Source organism: Cherax quadricarinatus, chromosome 20, assembly GCF_038502225.1.
Source record: "Cherax quadricarinatus isolate ZL_2023a chromosome 20, ASM3850222v1, whole genome shotgun sequence".
Lineage (NCBI taxonomy): Eukaryota > Metazoa > Arthropoda > Malacostraca > Decapoda > Parastacidae > Cherax > Cherax quadricarinatus.
The window spans coordinates 40,797,692-40,825,191 of record NC_091311.1 but is presented as its reverse complement, the minus strand read 5'-3'; positions in this window follow the sequence as shown (position 1 = coordinate 40,825,191).

Below are 27,500 nucleotides of genomic sequence, written 5' to 3'. Positions count from 1 at the left end.
ATATTCTACTCTTTGCACCGTACTGCCCCTCCCCAACAACCCACTCCCATCCTATTCCACCACTCCTCTTCCCCTCTTGCCAGACCCTTCCCATTCCCCACTCCCCTGCTTTCATACCTCTTCCATCCTTACTTCCCTCCCCGCCCCAACCCCTCCCCTCCCCACTCCTTCTAGTGTCCCTAACCTCTCGTGTGACAATCATCCATTTGTGTCTCAATCGTTGCGTGGACACTATGGTGCCAGTGACTCATTGTGGTCTTCCTCTTCGTCTGGCACTTTATTGGCACCGTTATTGTTATTGGTACCGTTTTTTTAATGGCACCTTTGTTATTAACAGTTATTTTTATTGGTACCCTTATTATTAGAACCGTTGTTGCTGTTGGCATTGTTATTATTAACTTCGTTATTGTTAGTGGCATCATTACTGTCACAGTTATGGACGCTACTATTATCACCGTTATTGGCATATATATATATATATATATATATATATATATATATATATATATATATATATGTGTGTGTGTGTGTGTGTGTGTGTGTGTGTGTGTGTGTGTGTGTGTGTGTGTGTGTGTGTGTGTGTGTGTGTGTGCAAAGAAAGATCACAGTTAGCAGGATTCGAAATCACGTCAGGGGAGGCTAGCAAGGTTCCCCAAGTGACACTGTAGACCACTTGTCCGTAGATGCCTCATAAGCTAGGCAGCCTTGTTTACAAGCCATGTATCTTCCTCGTCCGGGCACATCAGTGGGCCTCAAGCATGGTTTTAAGCTATTCATTCTCCTCCTGTATGTTCTTACCTCACAAGCGATTTTTCTATTACACACACACACACACATACACACACACACACACACACACACACACACACACACACACACACACACACACACACACACACACACACACACACACACACACACACACACACACACACACTGTTTTATGACCCTGAAAAAGGACGTTATACCATATTCCACCAAGTATATGTTAGTTTTGCCTTATCACGAAAACTTTCTCTCGTTTCCAGAGTAATGGTTCCTATGTGGAAATTAGAGAATGCAGCAACACTTAGAGCTTCCACTCTTCACACTCAGAATTTGATCGTACTCTTTGCGCTCAAATGAATCCCCGTGTCTAAAGTTGATAACTTATTTCTTAGTGATTCTGTATCATTTATACATTATACTACCTTTTATGACAGTTATGACATGCTGTGCCAGCAAGCACTGCCCACATACACTGCCTGCATACACTGCCTGCATGCACTGCATGTATGTATACCTCCCAAGAGTTTCATCAAGACATAGCTAAGTGGTTAGAGGATTCGCCTTACAACCGATAGGTTGCTAGTTCGATCCCCGGGTATGGTACCTGGGTGTTAGAAGACTTATGATATTCAGCTTGGACTGGACCTAGACATAAGCTGAGTCAGTGTAACAGCTGTGAAAATGAAATGGTCATCTGTTACGTGTAATAATTAAAATAATAATAATTATTATTATTATTATTATAATATATGTCACGAGGCGGAGGAGAGGGAGGGGTAGGGAAGACTGGGAAGAGGGGATGAGCAGAGGGGAAGGATTCAGAGGGGAGAGTATTGACACTATGTAGCACCACTCCTCACCACTGCTAGCACCACCATCACTGCTCGCACCACCCCTTACCACTTCTAGCACCACCCGTCACCACTGTAGCACCACCGTCACCACTGTAGCACTACCATCGCCACTGCTAGCACCACCCCTCACCACTAGCACCAACACCAACTACCCCAGTCTTCTCGCCTTCAACACCGGACCAACGCTGCTGGGAAGGGCGGGCGGGCGGGCAGGGAACATACATAGCAACACACATGCACAAAAAAAAGGTGAAGACTGCGTAATGAATTATGTAAAACTGAAAGAGATGAATAGGCAGGGAGGCCCGGCAAAAGAACATAGAGAAGGCACTGTCTGGGAGGAACAAATTATGCTAAGATGTACCGCAGCTTCACACACATACTCCCGACAGCTTAAATATCGCGGAACAGCATTCACCCACAACTAGAATTGTAGTCGTGGCGTCAGTATTCATATCCGAAGCTTATTTGAGATTTTTCTTTAGATATTTTTTTTATAATCAAGAAAGAAATGATGTGGGATCTAATGGTGTGATATCGAAGATAACGAAGAAAAAAAAATGACTGGATAAAGGCCGAAACGGACCGAAATATTGTTCCAGTGAGTTTGTTCTATAAATTACATCTTTCTTGACAAACAAATTATTGACAACAATAGACTTGAAATTATTATAAATATTTTAAATTATTATTCTTATGATTATTATTATTATTATTATTACCATTATATTATTTTTGCTATCGTTAATATTCTGATTATTATTATTATTATTATTATTATTATTATTATTATTATTATTATTATTATTATTATCCATGAGGAAGAAATGAATGAACCCCTAAGGGTCAAACAAAGTATGAGGAGTGAGAGATAACCTTAATGAATTTAACGATGTGAGGGAAAAGGTCTAATTCCTTGGATTAAGAGCCTTTCGCCAGCACCGAGGAACTCCCCCTTGAAAGGCCATACACTTGAAAAATGATCTAAATACAACAGCCACGTATTTGAGGAAAAACAAAAACAAATGCACCCCAACAGAGCAGTCATTTATTTCCCTTTACGCAGGTAAGGTAAATCCTGAGAAAACGAGACAGGAAATAGTGAGCACTTAAAGGACATAAACAGTGGGTAATTAGGTATTAAGCTACAATTTGAGGATAATGTCTACGTACGCCAGGTATCGTACGTGTACGTGGCTAGTCTGCCACACCGTGTGAATGACCTGGTAATGTGCATTGTTGTGTGCCGTTCGCCGTGTTGGCTTCGTCAGCGCGAGTCGCGGTTCGCGGCACCACCAGTGGTACTCGTGCGTACTTCATGGTGTCCTGGTAGTGCTCAGCCGTCGCGTTGCCAAAGTTTAAAGCCTATCGACTACAGGAACGTCAATTAATGCAACATGCAACCTTTTATTTTTCACCATCAGTAAAGATCAGGCAATAAAACATACTCTCGATGTGTATACACAATTAGAGATACAAACCTCTCGATGTATATATACACTGAGAAGTATACATCTCTGTATGTAAAAATACGTGTCGCGACATTTTCTTTTTTGTAGTTCATTTATCTTTAAATAAACGATTTAATAGGTTTATGCTACCTTACCTAAATCATCCTCACATAACCTTTCGTAACCTAAGTTAAACCAACCTCACATAACCTTTCCTAACCTAAGCCAGCCTCACATAACCTTTCCTAACCTAACCTAAACCAACCTCACATAACCTTTCTTAACCTAACCTAAACCAACCTCACATAACTTTTCTTAACCTAACATAACCTTTCCTTACCTAACCTAAACCAAACTCATATAACCTTTCCTAACCTAACTTAAACCAACCTCACATAACCTTTCCTAACCTAAGCTAAACCAACCTAACATAACCTTTCCTAACCTAACCTAAACCAACCTCACATAACCTTTCCTAACCTAAGCTAAACCAACCTAACATAACCTTTCATAACCTAACCTAAACCAACCTCATATAACCTTTCATAACCTAACCTAAACCAACCTCTCATAACCTTTCCTAACCTAAGCTAACCCAACCTCACATAACCTTTCATAACCTAACCTAAACCAACCTCACATAACCTTTCCTAACCTAACCTAAACCAACATCACGTAACCTTTCCTAACCTAACCTAAACCAACATTACATAACCTTTCTTAATCTACCATAAACCAGCCTAACATAACCTTTCCTAACCTAACCTAAACCAACCTCACATAACCTTTCCTAACCTAAACCAGCCTCACATAACCTTTCCTAACCTAATCTAAACCAACCTCATATAACCTTTCCTAACCTAACCTAAACCAACCTCACATAACCTTTCTTAACCTAACATAACCTTTCCTAACCTAACCTAAACCAACCTCATATAACCTTTCCTAACCTAACCTAAACCAACCTCATATAACCTTTATTAACCTAACCTAAAAAACCTCATATAACCTTTCCTAACCTAACCTAAACCAACCTCATATAACCTTTCCTAACCTAACCTAAACCAACCTCACATAACCTTTCTTAACCAAACATAACCTTTCCTAACCTAACCTAAACCAACCTCATATAACCTTTCCTAACCTAATCTAAACCAACCTAACGTAACCTTTCCTAACTTAACCTAAACCAACCTCATATAACCTTTCCTAACCTAATCTAAACCAACCTAACATAACCTTTCCTAACCTAACCTAAACCAACCTAACAACCTTTCCTAACCTAACCTAAACCAACCTCACATAACCTTTCCTAACCTAACCTAAACCAACCTAACAACCTTTCCTAACCTAACCTAAACCAACCTAACATAACCTTTCCTAACCTAACATAAACCAACCTAACAACCTTTCCTAACCTAACCTAAACCAACCTAACATAACCTTTCCTAACCTAACCTAAACCAACCTAACATAACCTTTCCTAACCTAACCTAAACCAACCTCACATAACCTTTCCTAACCTAACCTAATCTAAACCAACCTAACATAACCTTTCCTAACCTAAGCTAAACCAACCTCACATAACCTTTCCTAACCTAACATAATGTAATTAAACAGTATTCGTGGAGTTACAGAAAACAGGATATTAACGCAGCTGGACTTCAAAAATAAAAAAAATTCAGGTGGTAACTTGAGGACAGGTTGAATCAGGGGACACAGTGACTTCAACGCCAGCACAGCTGTTATCCTACTGTCTGGCTTCTCTTGTTCCTACCTCCACTGCTGCTGTCACCACTGTTCTCCCAGCTGGCTCTTGTTCCTACCTCCACTGCTGCTGTCACTACTGTTCTCCCAGCTGGCTCTTGTTCCTACCTCCACTGCTGCTGTCACTACTGTTCTCCCAGCTGGCTCTTGTTCCTACCTCCACTGCTGCTGTCACTACTGTTCTCCCAGCTGGCTCTTGTTCCTACCTCCACTGCTGCTGTCACTACTGTTCTCCCAGCTGGCTCTTGTTCCTACCTCCACTGCTGCTGTCACTACTGTTCTCCCAGCTGGCTCTTGTTCCTACCTCCACTGCTGCTGTCACCACTGTTCTCCCAGCTGGCTCTTGTTCCTACCTCCACTGCTGCTGTCACCACTGTTCTCCCAGCTGGCTCTTGTTCCTACCTCCACTGCTGCTGTCACTACTGTTCTCCCAGCTGGCTCTTGTTCCTACCTCCACTGCTGCTGTCACTACTGTTCTCCCAGCTGGCTCTTGTTCATACCTCCACTGCTGCTGTCACTACTGTTCTCCCAGCTGGCTCTTGTTCCTACCTCCACTGCTGCTGTCACCACTGTTCTCCCAGCTGGCTCTTGTTCCTACCTCCACTGCTGCTGTCACTACTGTTCTCCCAGCTGGCTCTTGTTCCTACCTCCACTGCTGCTGTCACTACTGTTCTCCCAGCTGGCTCTTGTTCCTACCTCCACTGCTGCTGTCACTACTGTTCTCCCAGCTGGCTCTTGTTCCTACCTCCACTGCTGCTGTCACCACTGTTCTCCCAGCTGGCTCTTGTTCCTACCTCCACTGCTGCTGTCACTACTGTTCTCCCAGCTGGCTCTTGTTCCTACCTCCACTGCTGCTGTCACTACTGTTCTCCCAGCTGGCTCTTGTTCCTACCTCCACTGCTGCTGTCACTACTGTTCTCCCAGCTGGCTCTTGTTCCTACCTCCACTGCTGCTGTCACTACTGTTCTCCCAGCTGGCTCTTGTTCCTACCTCCACTGCTGCTGTCACTACTGTTCTCCCAGCTGGCTCTTGTTCCTACCTCCACTGCTGCTGTCACCACTGTTCTCCCAGCTGGCTCTTGTTCCTACCTCCACTGCAGCTGTCACTACTGTTCTCCCAGCTGGCTCTTGTTCCTACCTCCACTGCTGTTGTCACTACTGTTCTCCCAGCTGGCTCTTGTTCCTACCTCCACTGCTGTTGTCACTACTGTTCTCCCAGCTGGCTCTTGTTCCTACCTCCACTGCTGCTGTCACTACTGTTCTCCCAGCTGGCTCTTGTTCCTACCTCCACTGCTGCTGTCACTACTGTTCTCCCAGCTGGCTTTTGTTCCTACCTCCACTGCTGTTGTCACTACTGTTCTCCCAGCTGGCTCTTGTTCCTACCTCCACTGCTGCTGTCACTACTGTTCTCCCAGCTGGCTCTTGTTCCTACCTCCACTGCCGGTGTCACTACTGTTCTCCCAACTGGCTCTTATTCCTACCTCCACTGCTGCTGTCACTACTGTTCTCCCAGCTGGCTCTTGTTCCTACCTCCACTGCTGCTGTTACTACTGTTCTTCCAGCTGGCTCTTGTTCCTACCTCCACTGCTGCTGTCACTACTGTTCTCCCAGCTGGCTCTTGTTCCTACCTCCACTGCTGCTGTCACTACTGTTCTCCCAGCTGGCTCTTGTTCCAGCTTCCACTGCTGCTGTCACTACTGCTGTCCCAGCTGGCTCTTGTTCCAGCCTCCACTGCTGCTATCACTACTGCTGTCCCAGCTGGCTCTTGTTCCAGCCTCCACTGCTGCTGTCACTACTGCTGTCCCAGCTGGCTCTTGTTCCAGCCTCCACTGCTGCTATCACTACTGCTGTCCCAGCTGGCTCTTGTTCCAGCCTCCACTGCTGCTATCACTACTGCTGTCCCAGCTGGCTCTTGTTCCAGCCTCCACTGCTGCTATCACTACTGCTGTCCCAGCTGGCTCTTGTTCCAGCCTCCACTGCTGATGTCACTACTGCTGTCCCAGCTGGTTCCAGCCTCCACTGCTGCTTCACTACTGCTGTCCCAGCTGGCTCTTGTTCCAGCTCCACTGCTGCTATCACTACTGCTGTCCCAGCTGGCTCTTGTTCCAGCCTCCACTGCTGCTGTCACTACTGCTGTCCCAGCTGGCTCTTGTTCCAGCCTCCACTGCTGCTATCACTACTGCTGTCCCAGCTGGCTCTTGTTCCAGCTGCTCCTACTGCTGTCTGGCTCTTGTTCCAGCCTCCACTGCTGCTATCACTACTGCTGTCCCAGCTGGCTCTTGTTCCAGCCTCCACTGCTGCTACTGCTCACTACTGCTGTCCCAGCTGGCTCTTGTTCCAGTCCTCTGCATCTACTGCTGTCCCAGTTGACTCACTACTGCTGTGTCACTACTGCTGTCCCAGCTGGCTCTTGTTCCAGCCTCCACTGCTGCTATCACTACTGCTGTCCCAGCTGGCTCTTGTTCCAGTCTCCACTGCTGCTGTCACTACTGCTGTCCCAGCTGGCTCTTGTTCCAGCCTCCACTGCTGCTATCACTACTGCTGTCCCAGCTGGCTCTTGTTCCAGTCTCCACTGCTGCTGTCACTACTGCTGTCCCAGCTGGCTCTTGTTCCAGCCTCCACTGCTGCTATCACTACTGCTGTCCCAGCTGGCTCTTGTTCCAGCCTACACTGCTGCTGTCACTACTGCTGTCCCAGCTGGCTCTTGTTCCAGCCTCCACTGCTGCTGTCACTACTGCTGTCCCAGCTGGCTCTTGTTCCAGTCTCCACTGCTGCTATCGCTACTGCTGTCCCAGTTGACTCTTGTTCCAGCCTCCACTGCTGCTGTCACTACTGCTGTCCCAGCTGGCTCTTGTTCCAGCCTCCACTGCTGCTATCACTACTGCTGTCCCAGCTGGCTCTTGTTCCAGTCTCCACTGCTGCTGTCCCAGCTGGCTCTTGTTCCAGCCTCCACTGCTGCTATCACTACTGCTGTCCCAGCTGGCTCTTGTTCCAGTCTCCACTGCTGCTGTCACTACTGCTGTCCCAGCTGGCTCTTGTTCCAGCCTCCACTGCTGCTATCACTACTGCTGTCCCAGCTGGCTCTTGTTCCAGCCTACACTGCTGCTGTCACTACTGCTGTCCCAGCTGGCTCTTGTTCCAGCCTCCACTGCTGCTATCACTACTGCTGTCCCAGCTGGCTCTTGTTCCAGTCTCCACTGCTGCTGTCACTACTGCTGTCCCAGCTGGCTCTTGTTCCAGCCTCCACTGCTGCTATCACTACTGCTGTCCCAGCTGGCTCTTGTTCCAGTCTCCACTGCTGCTATCGCTACTGCTGTCCCAGTTGACTCTTGTTCCAGCCTCCACTGCTGCTGTCACTACTGCTGTCCCAGCTGGCTCTTGTTCCAGCCTCCACTGCTGCTATCACTACTGCTGTCCCAGCTGGCTCTTGTTCCAGTCTCCACTGCTGCTGTCACTACTGCTGTCCCAGCTGGCTCTTGTTCCAGCCTCCACTGCTGCTATCACTACTGCTGTCCCAGCTGGCTCTTGTTCCAGTCTCCACTGCTGCTGTCACTACTGCTGTCCCAGCTGGCTCTTGTTCCAGCCTCCACTGCTGCTATCACTACTGCTGTCCCAGCTGGCTCTTGTTCCAGCCTACACTGCTGCTGTCACTACTGCTGTCCCAGCTGGCTCTTGTTCCAGCCTCCACTGCTGCTGTCACTACTGCTGTCCCAGCTGGCTCTTGTTCCAGTCTCCACTGCTGCTATCGCTACTGCTGTCCCAGTTGACTCTTGTTCCAGCCTCCACTGCTGCTGTCACTACTGCTGTCCCAGCTGGCTCTTGTTCCAGCCTCCACTGCTGCTATCACTACTGCTGTCCCAGCTGGCTCTTGTTCCAGTCTCCACTGCTGCTGTCCCAGCTGGCTCTTGTTCCAGCCTCCACTGCTGCTATCACTACTGCTGTCCCAGCTGGCTCTTGTTCCAGTCTCCACTGCTGCTGTCACTACTGCTGTCCCAGCTGGCTCTTGTTCCAGCCTCCACTGCTGCTATCACTACTGCTGTCCCAGCTGGCTCTTGTTCCAGCCTACACTGCTGCTGTCACTACTGCTGTCCCAGCTGGCTCTTGTTCCAGCCTCCACTGCTGCTGTCACTACTGCTGTCCCAGCTGGCTCTTGTTCCAGCCTCCACTGCTGCTATCACTACTGCTGTCCCAGCTGGCTCTTGTTCCATCCTCCACTGCTGCTGTCACTACTGCTGTCCCAGCTGGCTCTCTTTCCAGCCTCCACTGCTGCTATCACTACTGCTGTCCCGGCTGACTCTTGTTCCAGCCTCCACTGCTGCTGTCACTACTGCTCTCATCGCTAGCGATGACCGATGTCATTATTAAATGTAATATCCCATCCTGTGTGATGGAATATTATTTAGTAACAGCTCGTGTTGGTTCCCTCAGTGTAACTTGTGTACTCAGCAAAATTTACATCATCGACGCATGTAACCACAACATCAATGATATATAATACAGACAAGTTAAAGAATTAGACAATTATTTAGCAACTTGGTGTCTTTATTATGTAGATGGTTCGCTAACCAGTGGCTTTATCAGTACAATACATTGGACAAAAACCGAAAGACTGAAGAGATAGAAGATGAGATAATCAGTCCCTCAGTCTAGCAGCAGGTATTCCTTACCGTAGTCTTGATGAATCAAGACTACGGTACTGAACACCTGCTGCTAGACTGAGGGACTAATTACCTCGTCTTCAGTCTTCTGTTTGTTTTTTTTGTTCTTGTGTTGTATTAATAAAGCCACTGGTTAGCGAAATGTCTACACAATAAAGATATCAAGTTGTTGCACATGTGTTTAATTCTTCACTAGTAGTACCATTCACCGTGTACTGCTGACATCTGCATTCATGTATCAGTATCAAAGGTGGACACACATTGGACATATTTTATGAATAAAAAGTCTTATATTTTATTGCCTTTTTACCATATTTCCATATTTCCCAGACTTATGGGACACCCCACAATGGCCACGGTCCCAGGACCGAAGTGTTTCTAATGGCTTTTTTCTCCATATTTACTTACGGGACATCATCAGTGGCCACGGTCCCAGAACCGAAGAGTTTCTGATAAATATCTTAATGTTTGCGTTTTGTGTTTTTCTCTAACACTTCCTGTAGACTAATAGACTAGACTTGACGCACACTTTCCTTGCATCCAGTTCTGTTAAAATTAAAGGTAGTTTTCCTTCTTCCGTCTCACCGTGTTGTTTACGAAGTAGTGTTAGTGACACTGCTGCAACAAGGAACGAATCTGAATTCTAATTCTTATTGTGTACCGAGACATTTTATTAGAATAATGTTATGTTCTGGGATGAGGGCAAAAACAGAAAGTGCCGTGTAGCGTTTGGTGAAGGAGAGGTTAGTTCTTATTATTTGGAACAAAGGCTCGTCGTCACCTAACACCTTCCCGCCCTTCCCCCTTTCCTCTTCTTCCCTCAAAGGATTTCCAGTTAATGAGTGTCTGATGTATCGTATTGACGACGTTTCGAACACACATGTAAAAGACTATCCCAGCAAGACTTGTATTATAGAGAAAAAAAAAAAACATCTGAAAGACTGGACTCGTGTACAGCTCATCATTTAGGAGGAAGACGGGGCTAGAAGACGTTGTTTTGAATCAACTGTTATTCATACCTCCAAAAGTTGTGATGAATGGTTTTGAAAACCGACAAGTTGAAGATTGAGACACTTATGCAACTCTTATGATGAAGCCACTGTGTGGCGAAACGTTTCCTAAATAAGATTCCCATAGGTTGCATAAGTGTCTCAATCTTCAGTATAGAACAGAATGAGGGAGTATTTAGTATTGTCAAACCACTGGTTCAATTGTCTTGGCGCCGACTTCCTCTCAGTTGGCGCCAACTTCCGCTCAGATCACCTCCACAGGTGACACCTGAAGCTCCCTCCTCCACTCCTTGCGCATAAAATCTTGTCCCTTTTACTCTTTCTATGAATTAATAAAATTCACAGTTTGGGCGAAACGTTGTCTGTGATAAGGTTCGCAGCAAAAGTCTACCAAAATATATGATTTACTTTTGCAAACTTTCGAAATATTAATCCTGTGTTCTGTGCCTCGTGCTTTATCTTATCACGTGCTATGCTTATATCAGTTGATACTGTAATTTTCCCCTTCAGCTTCATTTTCATTTTCAGGGAAGTAAGCATCTTTATTATCCTCCTCCTCTCTCACAAGGCACTAAAAAAAACATCTTTGTTAGCCAGCCAGCACTTGTAATTCTTCCTCCAGATATCGAACTACGCTCCATCGACTCCCATTATGACCCATGAAGAAACAGTTCGACACTGGGATTTTGACCATTAGGGTACTCGGTGATTTAGAACCCTGGTGCTCAAATTACTGTGTGACGATGGCAGAGCTTTCGTCAGGATGAATAGAAAGAAACAATATGAAAAAAAAAAAGAGACGGAATCAAGCAATTTACCCGTTGGGGATATCGTACGGGGAAAAAATGTATAATTGATGTAAATTGCAATATCAGTTCGGAGACAACAAGGCTCACGGAAGTTTGTGGTTTGCGTGACGGTGGTGGCAGCCAGGCCAGAGAGACTGTCGCCCCACCCGTGAGAAACTTCAGCTGGATTAATGGATTACTTTGTCCCAGTGTTCACCGCTGCAGCATAAACACCAGTCCGGCTACGGTTCACATCCGCGGGATGCCTCGCGCACCGCCGCAACTCCTCAAAACAGGACGTTCATTTTCGCACGCGTTGCAGTGCGTCAGTTTCACGTGGTCTGAATCGAGATTAAAAGTAAATATGTATTTCTGTGTTAGGTTTGCGTAACTTCACTTTTATATACGCATGGGTAACCAACAAAAACGAAATTACATACGATAGACGGGAAGCGAACGTCGGGCAGTTTGTGAGACATCGTCAGTTAAAGACATAGAATTAGTATTATGCCATTCGTAAGGAAGAACTAAACTCGCAAGAGTCATGTAGCACCTGGGGAATGAGGGATAGCATTATATATAAAATTATCTAAAACCCTCTGAGAAAAGCTAAGATATACCAGTGTTTAGATTTTGAAGCTCGGAAGAGATATTCTTCACATACTGTATGAAAAAATATTTAAGAAAATTAACAAATTAAACCTGGTATAGCTCAGAATCATTGTGAATCTTCCTTTGAGTAATACTCACCATCGCTGTAGGTTATTATTTATTTATTGTTTTACTAACACATCGGCCGTTTCCCACCATGGCAGGGTGACCCGAAAAAGAAGAAATACTTTCGTCATCATTCACTCCATCACTGTCTTTCCAGAGGCGCGCCAACACTACAGTTAAAAAACTGCAACATCAACACCCCACCCTCAGAGCGCAGGCTCGGTACGTCCCACCTCCAGGACTCAAGTCCGGTTTGAAGGTATTGTAGATAAATGGCTCACAGAACCGACATGTTAGTAAATTAGACACTTGTGCAACATTTATTTTTGAAATGTTTCGCTATCCAGTGGCTTCCTCAGTCCAGTGTAGAGAAAAATGGTTGAAGATTAGGAGTTTGAGTTAATCAGTCCCACAGTCTGGAGTAGATGTGATCAGTCCATCATCGCTGAAGGTTTGAAGCTGATCAGTAGAGGCATTCTTCAATTATTACGCGGAGCCCAACGATTATGAACTATGTTAGGACACTGGTAAATTTGTATCTACAGAATTTAATCTTACTGGGTGTGTATTTCCGTCTCGTGAGCGTGAGCAAGTAAATCTTACGAACATCTTCTCTTACATTCAGAACATACTTATAGTTACAGCCTGTGTGTGTGCCTCTATAATTCTTATCCCTGTAACATTTTCTTCTCAGCTTGTGGTCTGATACCAGGCCGTGGGGGTAAGGGACGACAGTCTGCGTAACTATTAGAATACGTAGCTGATCGCAAGTCGAGTAGTAGACAGTGTACGTAGGATGGCAGGTATTTCAGACATGTGTGGTAGAGAGCAACTTGATGTAGCTCAAACCTTGAATACAGACAACATCCCGATCAGTGTAGACCTTTATTATTATTATTTATTATATTATTCAGGCTTAATTTAGGGAACTGGAACACAGATCCAATTCCCTAGATCAAGAGCCCCTCACCAGCGTCAAGGAACCTCCCTTGAGGGGTAGAGCTTTATTAAGTCTTGACACGATAAAGCTCCACAGAGTGAAACGTGACTTGAGGAAGCTCTACACAGTGAAACATAACTTGCAGCTCCACACAGGACGAAACATGACACAGCTCTACACAAGATGTAGAATAACAAAGCTCTACACAAGGCTAAGCATGATAAAGCTCTATACAGAAACATGACTTGAAGCTCTATACAGGCTTAGATCTGTACCAAGTGACTTGTTGCGGAGAAGAGGACAGGCAGTTGTGCACCTGTACCATAATTGCTGCTAAGAGGAGGTAGTAAGCGAGGCTGTTGTTGTGGTTAGATGATTATCTCCTGTGACCGTTAATTAAGACGCTCAACTACTGTTTCTGCGTAGTAACTTCACATGAAAGATAAGAGGTGCTACCGTACCTATTAGGTAATTACCGCTCGGAATGAGCTGCTAGTTAGCTCTGGATGATGCAGGTGGGTGGTAAATGTCTCTCCCAATGAGCTGATTTAATTCTTGATAAGAGAAAGTTGCTGGTAGTGAGGGGAAAATATTCAACCTTGCTTAGTTCTTAGTGTTTGTTGAAGGTGAATATATCGTTGGAACGTCTTCCCTCCCATCCCCTTTCCCCTTAAGGGTTCAGAGTGTGTAAACTGCAGATGTAATCCAATAACAGATTCCACTAGGTGTCAAAAACACTTACCTCTAACAACAGTACGAAAAGACTGGCTAAGATCACCCATCACAGGGCAAAATTTGGATCATTGTCTACCAGTGTGCAGGGTGAAAGTGGTGCTGACAAACTGTAGGTAAATAGACACGTATGTATTTACATGTACTGATAAGGACATTAATTAAGGAAATGTCTCTCCACGAGCGGCTTCTTTTCTCAGAGTAAAAGGTTTCTTTGGTAAAATTGTTGATCAGTGCCTCCATGTCTCACATCTTCCAGTGTGACATACATGGTGAATATTTTGCAGCAACTCTTTTTGTTTCATTTTTTCTGTTTTTCTCAGCATGTTTTCTCCTAGGGGACACCTTTCATCAGTCTTTACCATGTGACCTTAACTCATTTGATCTTGTCTTTCACACTGATCCTAATTTTCTGGTCCTCACTCATCTACTTCCCAGGGAATCCGCTTTATCCTGCTTCCTTCCTTACCAAATCCGCCCTATCCTCCTCCTCCTCCCCATTTCCCTTACCCCATCCACCAAATCTGCCTCATCCTCCTCACTTCCCCTACAAAACGAACGTCACGTTCTGCCTCCTCACTGTCAAGTCAGCTTCATATTCCATCCATCTGCCAAATCCATCTTATTCTCCTCCCACTCTCAAGTTGCCTCGGGATTTATAAACTGGTATTAAATTAATGATGGTATACAATAAGCTGGTATTTGGTTCTCATTCATTCAGTGGAGTTAATGTGTGTAGAGGTTTACATGGTGTGCCTGTCATCTTGAGTCTTCAGCAGAGACAAAGTAAACATCAGCAATCCTACTTGATTATTATTTTCATTATTATTATTATTATTATTATTATTATTATTATTATCATAGAGAGAGCTAGCAAGCTAGCTTCAACTCTACATATTTACTTTGCTAGAGCTACAACTGGTTGTTAGGTCTGTGTGTCGATCACGCTGCAGATTATCATCCCCGTCGAGGTTCTTCAGTGATGAACACCTCAAGTGGATAAGTAACATGTTTAAGCTTAATATTGTATTCCCTGACTCGAGGCTCCCTGCCTGTATTACTGTTAACCAGCGCGCGCGCACACACACACACACACACACACACACACACACACACACACACACACACACACACACACACACACACACACACACACACACACACACACACACACCACACGCACCACACACGCACCACACACGCACCAAACACCACACACACCACACACACCACACACACACACCACACACCACACACACACACACACCACACCACACACACACACCACACACACACACACACCACACACCACACACGCCACGCACCACACACACGCCACACACACCACACACGCCACTGTACACCGTGTATGTCAGGCCCATACTGGAGTATGCAGCACCTGTTTGGAACCCGCACTTGATAAAGCACGTCAAGAAATTAGAGAAAGTACAAAGGTTTGCCACAAGGTTAGTTCCAGAGCTAAGGGGAATGTCCTATGAAGAAAGATTAAGGGAAATCGGCCTGACGACACTGGAGGACAGGAGGGTCAGGGGAGACATGATAACGACATATAAAATACTGCGTGGAATAGACAAGGTGGACAAAGACAGGATGTTCCAGGGAGGGGACACAGAAACAAAAGGCCATAATTGGAAGTTGAAGACACAAATGAGTCAGAGAGATATTAGGAAGTATTTCTTCAGTCATAGAGTTGTAAGGCAGTGGAATAGCCTAGAAAATGACGTAGTGGAGGCAGGAACCATACACAGTTTTAAGACGAGGTTTGATAAAGCTCATGGAGCGGGGAGAGAGAGGGCCCAGTAGCAACCGGTGAAGAGGCGGGGCCAGGCGCTAAGACTCGACCCCTGCAACCACAAATAGGTGAGTACAAATAGGTGAGTACACACGCCACACACAAGCCACACACACGCCACGCACACGCCGCACACACGCCACACACACGCCACACACACACACCACACACACACACCACACACACACACCACACACACACCACACACACACCACACACACACCACACACACACCACACACACACACCACACACACACACCACACACACACACCACACACACACACCACACACACACACACACACACACACACACACACACGCGCACACACACACACACACACACACCACACACACACCACACAAACACCACACACACACCACACACACCACACACACACCACACACACACCACACACCACTCACAACACACACACCACACACGCACACACACACACACACACACACACACACACACACACACACACACCAACCACACATCACACACACACACCACACACACACCACACACACACCCCACACACACGCCACACACACACCACACACACCCCACACACACACCACACTCACACACACACACACACACACACACACACACACACACACACACACACACACACACACACACACACACACACACACACACCACGCACACACCACACACACACACACACACACACACACCACACACACACCACACACACACCACACACACACCACACACACCACACACACACACACACACACACCACACACACACCACACACACACCACACACGCACACACCACAAACACACACACACACACACACACACACACACACACACACACACACACACACACACACACACACACACACACACACACACACACACACACACACACACACACACACACACACACACACACACACACACACACACACACGGATACAACATAACACTGCCGATGATGACGCATCTAATGCCAAGCAATTTGAAATCAAAGTTAAAGTGCAGAGTGTGGGTATTGAGGGCACTGTGTGAGTCACTCCCTGATTGGCGGGTACTGCGCATCAGGTTGACAGGTACTGTGCATCAGTGTGCGTCAAATACACGATAATGGGCACTGGTATCAGTGTGAGTCACAGAATGATTGGCACTGGTATCAATCAGAATCACAGAATGATTGGCTCTGGTATCAGCGAGAATCACAGAATGATTGGCACTGGTATCAGTGAGAATCGCAGAATGAATGGCATTGGTATCAGTGAGAATCACTGATTGATTGGATCTGGTATCAGTGAGAATCACAGATTGATTGGCATTGGTATCAGTGAGAGTCTCAGAATGATTTTCATTGGTGTTAGTGAGAATCACATAATGATTGGCTCTGGTATCAGTGTGAGTTACAGAATGATTGGCACTGGTATCAATGTAATCTTTGAACCTTGCTGCTCCACATCATTGGGTGAACCACCGGTTCTCTTTCTTCTTTCCTCCGCCTCTTCTCGTTTCTCCTCTCAGTGTCTCATCTACCTTCAATCATTTGCCAGCCAGTTAATTCATCATATTCTTGTTTTCCCATTTCTCTGTATTCGGGAAGACTTTATTCTTTTCAGGTCTCATTTTACTTCCTCTTGATTTACTTCCCGCAGGTACTCACAGATCAGGTCTTCGTTGTCCGTATTTTAAAGTGCAGCGAATAATGCTGTACATTTAAGACAAATTTAGTTTTCTGTTTATGTTAAGAGAGTCAGTGATCCATGAAGACAATTTATCTCTGACTGCAGGAAAGCTACAGTCTGTTTCCATCATTGTTATTCATATTACTGTTACCTCATTAGGTAATACCCAACGTTTTTCACATACACTTTTTTCTCTGTGCACAAATGTTTTGGGTACTTCACGCACGTGATAGCCGCTCTTGAATGCAAAATTTAACAAATATTTAAAGTGAGTTTAAGAATTATTTAATTAAGGTAACTGAAATGTCGAGGAAAGAGAGAGATTTAATCTTATTATTAATAATAGCATTATGCATTATTGCTAGAAACAAGACCACACGCCACAGAGAGATATTATTACGGTATAAAACCTTGTAAATGATCGATTGGAAATAACACAGAACTCAAGACTTCCTGGTCTCGGCTTGGAGGTTCTGTTGTGGATCGCATCCAGGAAAAAAGACTGCTCTGCCAATGTGTAAGAACACTCCAATCCTACTGGAAGTATTCAAGGTTTGTGTAAAAAGTATCTGCGTACTGCGGTGTTTATAATTATGTAATAAAACGAGGTAGGCAAGACCCAGCAGTGTGCAACTGGTAGTTGAAGCGTGCTGAGGGACTGCACTGACCTTACGTGTAACTCAACACGGCCACTTGTACTGTTAGCACACGAACATAACTCTGCTGTCACCTGAGATGAAAGACGAGACTTATTGCTGGAGGTAAATTGTCACCTGGCAATTGGACAGGATGACACGACAGGGAGACAGTCACGCACCCATCTTCAGCTCTTCTTCAGGGGTGAAGGAGGGGAGGGAAGGGACAGGTTTGGGAAGAGTTTTAGCGACTCGGTAATGTGGGGAAGAGAAAACGATGTACAGTCTTATTGTAACAGAGAGTAGTACAAAATGCCACTCATATCTCATCCACTGTGGAAAAAGACAAATGCAATAAAATACCAACACGATGAAAATAGACACAAACAGTATAATGCTATTCTTTACTGACAATGTCTGATCTGTTAGTGACTTGATAAAGCTCACTGTGCTCGAAAAGCTGTCAATAAAGGATCATTTGTGTGTATTTTTCCATCGTGAGAGTATTGTATGTCATTCCGAGGGTTTTGTCAACTGAGAATATATTATGAATAGGGATCTGTAGATATTTGCTTAAATATTTTCTGATTTTGCAAATTAAACGAAAAAAATTGAGATTTTGTCCCAAGAGAGAGCTGGACAGATACCTAAAGTCAGTGCCGGATCAGCCGGGCTGTGGCTCGTACGTTGGACTGCGTGCGGCCAGCAGTAACAGCCTAGTTGATCAGGCCCTGATCCATCGGGAGGCCTGGTCATGGACCGGGCCGCGGGGGCGTTGATCCCCGGAATAACCTCCAGGTAACCTCCAGGGGCTAGTTTATTAGGCAGCACCATTCATTCCGTGAGAGAATGAGAACATTTTGACAAGGAATGCATTTCAATCTCAGTAGTTGACATGTCCACGACGACATCAACTTACTGGGTGTTGGAGCTTGCTATCATTCAGACATCTCTACATTTTCATTTTCCATTTTGCAGCAAAATGAATAAAAGTCACAATGATGTGGAACAACTCACAAGTAACCAATAATTCGGAGAGGAAAGTTCAGACGATGTTAGAGTCCTTCCTCGACTATTTATCTAATAAACAAGAAACATGTGCATTGTAGACAGTGACTTAGGTACATGCATCATGGAGAATAATTGCAACAAAGGCAATTACACAAAGAAATAAACATGTTCAATAAACACAACTTGGAAAATAGGGAATAAATGGATTAAGCAACAGAATGTTATTGTAAGAGGTAACAATATACAATATCAAGGTAAAAAAAAAAACTGGTTCAAGAAAATCCTTTGAAAAAAGAAAATGTCGAATAAACATTAACACATACCAGATAGAAACATGAAACTGTATAAACTGAGGGAGGGACTGACCTCCAGCTATCAAGGCTGAAGGACCGATAACCTCAAAACTACTTCTACGGTCTCCTGTGTCATATTTGCCTTTATTCATGCAGCGCCGTATGACCCTTATAGGTTTAGCGCTTAGTTATGATTATAATAATAATTGCCCTTGGGACTGACCACCTCAAAACTTTAAGGGTGATGGACTGATTACATCGTCTTCAAGTATCTTCTACTTCTATCAACTTTTCTGTACTCGACTGAAGAAGCCTACTGTGTAGGCGAAACGTTTCGAAATAAAGATACCTAACTGTTGGATATGTGTCTTACCTAACAATAATTGCCTTTATTCAGCTGAAGAGTGCTACTGTGCAGACGAAACGTTTCGGCAGTGAAGATGCCTCAGTGTTGCACCTGTGTCTTATTCATCAGTTCGCAACTAACCCATGATTTATCCGAGGCGGGTAGCTCCAATTCATTTGATCAAGAGCCCTTCACTGGCATTAATGGACTCACAGCCTTTCGAAGGCCTAGCAGTTATGCTGTTATCTTGTTTAAAGTAAACATCGGCGTTTTATCTCACTGGTACTTAACATTCTTCTCAGTACAGAGGTATGTGTGTTCTACATGGTAATTGAACACCTGGTCTGCATGCTGGTATCTGAGGAAGAGAGAGAGTGTGTGAGTTAGTAACAAAAACAGTGTGGTTGCATTTGTTGAGAGGGGCTGTTGCCCCCTTCTTTTGTTCATTTCTCTTGTTATTATTTTTATTATTATTATTATTATTATTATTATTATTATTATTATCATCATATTCAAAGGGAAGCGCTAAACCCATGTAATGCCCATACGAATTTTGCATTTTTTTTAGTGAATATAAAAAATTACATATTTTATGGGATGAAATAAATGGCAAAAATAATACCGTTATGACATTTAATCTTATTACGAAGATTTCTGATTCACAGGTAACCCGCCCAAACGATACTAAAATTTATGACGATGTTTCGGTCCGACTAGAAACATTAACTAGTTACAAGCGCGAAGGGAAGGGTGCCAGAAATGGCTCTTGGATCAAGAGGGGTGCTCTTGCTCCAAGGAAGTAGACTGGTACTTCCCTTTCCGTGGATCCAGCCTGGTTGTCTCCCGTACCCCAGGAGCTGTATGGCTCCTACGGGTTCAGCGTTTCTCCATAAATATAAAAATAATTTGTTTTTGAGATAAGGTGCGAGGTGGTATATTGATTTTTCTTTCTGCTTTTGTTAAATTTATTTTATATGTCTCACTCCAAAGAAAAAAAAAAACATTAATAATTTTTAAGGCTTTGGTGAGCCCATATAATTAAATTATATATGAAGAGAAAATAATTTGAACAGAGGTTAATTTTCTATTTGTTTTCAAGAATGATAAATGATCTCTTTTCAACATTTCTGGCAGTGAAAACATTTAATGGACGATCAAGCATAAGATGACACACAAACAATATTAGCCAGTCATTATCAATCTTCTGAAAATTTGGGCATTTACAGATAGACTATGATAGACAAATAAAAAAAAAAGGAGCTTTTCTGTATTTCAAGGCAGTGGACTCAGAATGTAGCCAAGTGTGTTAACTATCTGTTACGTCACTTGATGTAGGGGAGAAAGTCTCGTGATACAGGGTATCGGAGCTACACTGCATCCTTGGTTGAAACCTGTGTATCACCCATTTTGCAGGCGCTGTATAATCCCCTGCGGATTTAGTGCTTCTCTTTGATTATAATGCTGCTATTATTACTAATGCCTACTACTAATACTACCATTACGCTTGCTCTTCATGGTACTCTGCCTTGACAAAAAACTGAAAGATAGACTGCAAATCACCCAGAACAAAATCGTAAGATTCATCCTGGGGCTGGGACCAAGAGAACATGTAGGCCAGGATGAATTACAGCAGTTGGATATGCTGAATGTTGAAGACAGAGTAAAACAACTGAAGCTAAATCATGTTTATAAAACAGCTCACAAACAGTGTCCAGAATATCTCGCTGTCAATTTTGTCAAGGTTGGGAACCAAAGCAATCATAGTACTAGGGGGAGAGAGCACAACTTTGTAGTAGCCACAGTCAGTGGCCAGGCTTCAAACACCTTTTATTGTACAGCAATAAAGGAATGGAACAGACTGTCTGCACATGTCAAAGCCAGTCATAGCATGAACCAGTTCAAGAAGAGTGCCAAAAGGTGTCTGATGAATGTAGCTACAGAAAGGGAGGGGAATGATTTTCTATTTTTTAGCTAACATACGTGTAAATTTTACCTTATTCCTAGTAATGACCCTTGTATTGTAGATAGTGTAGTAGATAGTAGATAGTGTAGTAGATAGTAGATAGTGTAGTAGATAGTCTTTTTAGTATGATAATAAGATGTTATCTTCAGTATAGAATAATAAGAAAATATTATAACCTTTATATTATAATAATAAGGTAAAAGGACCCCAATGGAAATAAGTCACTGACTTTTTTGGGTTATCCTAGGTTCTCTACACATATGCTGCTATCTATGATAATTCTATTTGTGTATACCTGAATAAACTTACTACTGCTATTATTAATACTACTACTGTTACTATTTCTAGTATAATATTATCAATAATAGTAATAATAATAGTATTAATAGCATAATCATGGGGAGCGCTAAACCCATAGGTATTATACAGCGTCTTGGGGGGGGGAGGGGTGGAAGGCATTCAGGCTCACTTCAGGGAACCGGAACACAAATCCAATTCCCTAGATCAAGAGCCCCTCACCAGCATCAAGGAACCTCCCTCAAGGGGACAATAATACTGAAACTGTCCTGTATCTTTACACTTGTTGCTTCTCATTGTCCTTGATAATTATCTAGTTTACACTGACCACCGCTCCAAAACACGTCCTTAAGATCTTTCATGTTGAAGTTTTTCTTAATTTTCTTAATACCAGAGAAGATTTCCCCGTTTCGCTGTTTGTTTTTTTAATACATCAGGAGGCTTTTTATAGTGCTGTAAAGTAATTATAATTGGGGGTCGGAAATGCGTGCGGAATTGCCTATTTTATGGTTTCAAACAGCATAATGGTTGCCTTGTTACAGTAGTCAGTGTTGAGGCAAGAATGTCCCTTAATCACATAAAACACGGGATTAATGCTGGGTTACACCCTCGCTGGATACGTTTACGACGTGCCTGATGGATAAAGAGACCCAATTAATATGACATAACACACAGGTGCGTTTAACAAGCATTCGCTGTGAAGGACTACGCGGTGGAGCGAATATTATCCTGGGAGTAGAAGGGACAGCTACTGGGCATGTTGCTGTGTGTGTGTGTGTGTGTGTGTGTGTGTGTGTGTGTGTGTGTGTGTGTGTGTGTGTGTGTGTGTGTGTGTGTGTGTGTGTGTGTGTGTGTGTGTACCTGTACGTGCGTGTGCACGCAAACGCCTACTTTGTTCGTAAAGTAAAAGGACACAAGTGCAACTAAGGTGACATTTTATTGCGGCAACGTTTCGCTCTCCAGGACCTCCTTGAGAGCGAAACGTTGCCACAGTAAAATGTCACATTAGTTGCACTTGTGTCCTTTTATTTTACATAATGTCGGTAATTCTACCAACATATATATATATATATATATATACTTTGTTCGTGTGTGAATGTGCTGGAGTGTTGGGCCTCGTTCGTGCACACAAGGCATCGTTCGTGATCGTCTTCCAGCAGGGCAACACTGATACTTACTTCCCCACACTTTCCTTAACTTTGTTGAGGGTGTCATAGAACAGAACGGAAGTAGTAACAGCCTCCCCCCCCCTCCCTACCATACTAGTTCTCTCCAGCCCTTGTTGCTACAACCACCCAATTAGCGAACGTAGGATCAAACCTCCCGCGCTCCTTGCCCTGAATTACCCACATGGACTTAGCGCTTCACATAAAACAAATATTCCTGCTCTTATCCTAATAAAGATAGGAGGTAGCCTAATTACTGACCTTGATGTCCACTAACTCATAAAAGTTAAATAATTAGGTACTTTTTTTAGCTACGCTTAAACTAGTATCTTCTTGTTAAAAAATATAAGCTAAATAAATTTTACTAGTGGTTGTGGGTAATTAAAGAAACTACTTAATGGCATTTAATGATGAGTGTGTAAGAAGGTAGTGAGGAAGTCTTGGTTTATGACCCTCTTGCCCTCAGGTGAACTGGGTTGGAGTACTATTGAAGTGGTGGTGGTGGTAGTAGTGGTAGTTGTGGTGGTGGTGGTGGTAGTGGTGGTAGTTGTGGTGGTGGTGGTAGTAGTGGTAGTTGTGGTGGTGGTAGTGGTAGTTGTGGTGGTGGTGGTCGTAGTGGTAGTTGTGGTGGTGGTAGTGGTGGTGGTAGTAGTGGTAGTAGTGGTGGTGGTAGTGATGACATTGGAAGTGGGTGCCGTGTTGGTGGCAGAGGTTGTGGTATTGATGATGATAACGAGAGGTGGTTATGGTAGTTAACTGAAGGCTACTTGAAGATGATTCCAGTGGGGGTCAGCGCCCCCGCGGCCCGGTCCCAGACCAGGTGATGATGGCCGCTCAACACGATACTCTGCTAACATCCGGTATTATCCCTGGATGATAATGAGCTTAATTCCCACCCCCACTGTCACCCACCCTCGTCACGCTAACATACTCTCCTCTCCCCTCCACTCACATGTCCTTAAACCTCCCATCACCTCCTCTCCTCACCTTTCATTCCTCCACTCCTCATCCCTCCTCTTCTTCCTTCCCTCTGATTGGACTGGACAATAACACACTCCTCATCTACTGTTTCATTCCTCGACAGCTGACACTGTCGCAGTTTGCCATGACAGAATAGACCAATCGGGTTGTAGTTCGTACGTCAGCTTGCGTGCGGCCAGCAGTAACAGCCTGGTTGATCAGACCCTGATCCACCATGAGGCCTGGTCTCAGACCGGGCCGCGGGGGCGTTGACCCCCGAAACCCTCACCAGGTAAACCCCAGGTAAACGGGAGGGCAGACGACAGCAACATCCTGCCGGCTGCCACATTTTGTGACAGAGCAGACAACAGCAACAGTTTATTAAAGGAAGGTCATTTACAATCCTTGTCACCACTTCCTCACACTCCCTGTTTACTGTCTACCAGCTGAGGGTTGTCTGATATTATCATCACCTCCTGGTTCACGGCCTAGTCAGCTAAGCTGTGCACACATTCCATATACGACATCACAACACGGCTGATCAGGAATCGTTCGAGGAAGCTCGTCAAGTTCTTCCACGAAGACTGGAGCATATTGAAAATTTATTCAGTTATCTTTCAGTGTATTTACTGCATCTGTGATGTGTTTTGCACGATCTATCCTTCTCCTTGCTCTCGTAAAATTAATTTAATTGTGCAGATTAACTGAGGGTTGCTCCAAGCTTTTCCATGTATCAGTTATGTTCTATCTTTCTCATAAAGGCTTCACCGAGTACAATTCAAGGAATTTTAGGTGTTTCCAGTTATTTTGGAATTTGAATAGATACGGCCAATGAAAGTTTTTAGTACCTTCTGTCAGTCTACGTCAATTTAGTACATTCTGTCAGTCTACATCAGTATTCCAGTCTGGAGAATGAGTGTCTTAAAAGGAATTGTGATTAGCATGGCATTTCTTCTTTTGAAGATTCTTGTTAGCCATTTTATAAATTTCCTCCAACTGTGATAACACCATTGTGTTCCTTGATCGTAAGATCTTCCAACATGGTTACCTGCTTGTTCCTTATATTCCGCTTCTCTCCTATAGAGTAGAGGCCTCCTATAGAGTAGTTTAATCGCGTTTTGAACTCTTTTTGCCCTAGTTAAATATTTTTTTTATCTTCTGCTTCCCACTGAAAATATTTGGCATTGAGGTTTGTTGTGGCTGCTGCTTCCAAACACATTCTAATATCATCCACGAAGAACATTTTATTGCTATAATTTTATACCTTTATTGATGCAGTATTTTGAGACAAGTGCAGTGCATTGAAGAATATAGCTTTACACTGTAAAGGATTTACTTAACACTGTGTTGACATTTGCAATTCCGTTAAAAAGTTTTAGAGAGCCGAAAATTCATCTGCTCCTTTTTACAGTTAATGATTTTGTATGTATGTGGTGTGCTATTACACCATGATTTCTCTCAAGAGTTTCCGGGTGCTGGCGAAGGGCTCTTGTTCCTTGATCGGGGCTACTTTCTCCTTATTCAAATCAAACCTGATTATCTCCCATTTTCCAGGCGCTAAACGATCCTTCACGGGTTTAGTTATTCCCATGAATATGATACAAAAAAATATACCATGATCAAGCTTAGTGAAGTGCCTAGCCTGTCTCCATAGACCTTGTTATGTCGATGATACAGTTTTGCACTTTTTAAAGAATGTGGATTTCTGTGCTTCTGGACGTGGGTCAGAGTGCACGGGTATGCTAATAAGTGGAGTGAGGGCTGTTTCGGAAATGTTGGCAGCGTTTGGTGTCACATTCAAGAAAGCCTCATGTGGGTTGTCAATATTTAGTTTAACGCTTCAGTGAATACTGGGTCGTACTGTGTCCTCAGTATTTCTCTCATTTCTCCATTGTCATCAGTGAAAGTTCCGTCTCCCTTAATTATTAAGAAATCGCCAAATACTAAAGTTTTTTGTCTTTCCTTTTGCATTTGAGGAACATCGTTGTGGATTAGTTTATTTCACTGATAACTTTTGCTCTGTCTCTACCGACCCTTCAAGAAGGTGTCTTGATGCCAGTGAAAGGCTCTTGATCTAAGGATTTAGATTACCCTTTCCTTCTTTGGATCAAGCCATATTATATCCCATCCCCCAGGCATTACTTAATTCTTGGGCTTAGCGTTTTCCAGTGAATATAAATGATATTATTATTATTATTATTATTAATGACTATAATTAAGAATAATAATAATAGTAATAATGTTTTCCCTGAAAAGTACGATGTTTCATACAGTTACGACACTTTTCGATATCCCCATCGCTCACGCTCACACATTTCATAGCGTCATGTATGAAACTCATCCTTCATGATGGTGTGTGCTCTCATGATGTTGTTACGGTGTAACATTCATATAGGATATGGCAGCAGCGCACTGCGGGTGTGCCCATTTTATATATAAAAAAAACTTGTCCTCCCTCCTTAACATTGTTTTACCTCGCGGGTATCTCCTGCTGGTGCACCAAAACTTCGCCCTCGGACAGTTGTCTGCCTTCCGGAGTATTCAGCCAAGCTCGAACATAGTAACTAGAAAAAAAATCGCAAACACACAATTCCATCTAGCTCTTGTGTACAACAAAGGATTATTAGGTAGTGACCCTGCCTGAAACTGAGATAATTAGAGTCAGATTATGTTAATTAGGTCAATTTATGGGCATTCAGAAATTGATAACATTGCTGAGTATTGTGTAGAATGTGGCTTTCCTGGCAGTCACTCATAATCTTCGAATCTAATGTTGATTTGTTGGATTTTTTAAATACAAATAATAAATATGCTTGTGCCCACTTACCGTTTATAAAGACAACATGTTTTCAGCATGTCTCCGCGCGTATAATTTCACAAATGAATTGCCTAAATGGCCTGGTAAGGTGTGAGCCAGTACCCTAAGGGAGCTTGTGTGACAGGAAGCTCTATGCACACAGACTACCAAACATTCACACAGCCCTTCTACACTGCTCCTGCTGGCCTCGTTAACTTCTAGCCAGGGAAGGCATTTCTTACCATGTGGTCATTCACAGTTAAAGCAGAGTCTGCAGCCTGTACACGGTTCGCATATTGTGGAGTGTAATTGTCAAAGCTGAGAGAGGAGCAGGGCTCACCCGCTGTACGCTCACGTCCAGCGCCTCCCGACCCTCCCACTGACTCAGACCTCGGCAACACGCGTCACACACAGTGTCGTTAACCCCAGTGCAAATTGCCAGTCAATATAGCGAAAACATTGGCTTTATCTCTCGGGTTTTATTAGCTACATCATGTTGCGTGCGTCTGTTAGGATTTGACGGGATTCTACAATGTTTAGCTAGAGTATTGGGTACATACGGGTGATGGATGATTGTGTCTTGGCTGAATGTTTGCTTTCCAAGCATGGCTTTAGAATCGTGTATACATCACAGGCATCATCTTGTTATTTTGAATACGAGGAGAATGTGGGCAGGCATTAGTGAATATGATAATCAAGCAAGGGTTGGGATGAAGTTTGCATTTTCCGTCACGGTTGAGTGTTCTGGGGTGTTCAGCAGGGCGAGGGTCTTGCGCCCTCACCCTGCCTCACCTCGCCTACTCTCTCACTACTCTTCCTCTCATTTCTCTGCTTCACCTCATCCTCCTC